Source organism: Mustela nivalis (assembly GCF_964662115.1).
Source record: "Mustela nivalis genome assembly, chromosome: 5".
Lineage (NCBI taxonomy): Eukaryota > Metazoa > Chordata > Mammalia > Carnivora > Mustelidae > Mustela > Mustela nivalis.
This window is the reverse complement of record NC_139024.1, coordinates 69,125,840-69,127,077: the sequence shown is the minus strand read 5'-3', so window position 1 is coordinate 69,127,077 and position 1,238 is coordinate 69,125,840. Positions and strand designations below refer to the sequence as shown.

The 1,238-nt window shown below is 44.3% G+C and overlaps 1 pseudogene across 1 annotated transcript; it reads right to left on the bottom strand.

Moving 5' to 3' along the window:
- Positions 1 to 790: 790 nt before the first annotated feature.
- On the bottom strand, positions 791 to 1,027 carry LOC309864480 (small ribosomal subunit protein eS27-like pseudogene; annotated as a pseudogene). The gene has a single exon. The product of its transcript is annotated as a small ribosomal subunit protein eS27-like pseudogene (transcript).
- Between the last annotated feature and the right edge of the window lie 211 nt (positions 1,028 to 1,238).

Genomic DNA, 1,238 nt, shown 5'->3' with positions numbered 1-1,238 from the left:
CATTCCCAGTGGATTACGGGTAATTCTGCCTTGGTCCATGTGGGGCAGTAGCCTACACTTGGAGGCTGCATATTGGAACCAAAAAATACTGAAACTTCAATCCCTGCACTGCAAGAACAAAACTGGATTCTATGGGTGGACTAAGACTTTAGTATTTTTCACACTCCTCTCTTGGGAGTAGGATGGGGGTGGGAGGAACTGAGAAGTCCAACTCTCTAATCACATAATCGATTCTCCTGACAACCAGCACCCCCAACCCTCATCTTTAGGGGTTTTCTAAAAGTCACCTGATAAACTCCATTGTAGTTGAAAAGGGCTTATTATGAATAACAAGACATCCGTTTCACCTGTATGGCTCAGAAGTGACTTCAGGAACTGAGGATAAGAGACCAAATATTATAATAAAAGATCCTTCTGTTTCTCTTATCAGAAAATTCCAAGGGCTTTGGGAGCTGTGTACCAGAAACAGGGACAAGTGTAAGGTACGTATACATACAAATGTATATACATACATGTATTTAAAATCCCAAATGTGTTTATTGGGATGGTTTCCCACTTGTCTTGATTCAGGATGCTTTTATTTTATTTTTTAAAAAAGATTTTATTTATTTATTTGAAAGACTGAGATCACGAGTAGGCAGAGAGAGAGGAAGGGAAGAAGGCTCCCTGCTGAACAGAGAGCCCGATTCGGGGCTCGATCCCAGGACACTGGGACCATGACCCGAACCGAAGGCAGAGGCTTTAACCCAGTGAGCCACCCCGGTGCCCCTCAGGATGCTTTTAGTGCTGTTCATCTGAAGGGGCATCCTTCTGCAAGCATTGCTTTTCCTACTGCAGGTTGGTAGAGGACAGTGGAATAGCCAACACAAAACTACTGTTTGTGCATGGCTGAAGATGGTGGTTATTTGATACCATCCTGGGTATTTCACATCCATGACGTAGGACATGGGTTTTGCAGCAGGTGCTTCTTGTGTTTCCTCTTCTTCTCTTTTAGAGAGGGATGAAGGAGATCCTCTGTGAGAAGCATGTTCTTGTGAGGGAAGTCATCACTGTTGGAGAATAGATTTTGTATTATAAATCACAATATCACACCTCCCCAATGTAGGAGGCCATCATACAGTCCCATTAAAGGCCTGGACAGAATTTAAGAGGGAACGGAGGGGAGACTTTTCTCCCACACACCCTGGCTGTTCTAGCTGGGCCATTGCTCTTCTGCTCCAAGGCTGAGACTTCCACAA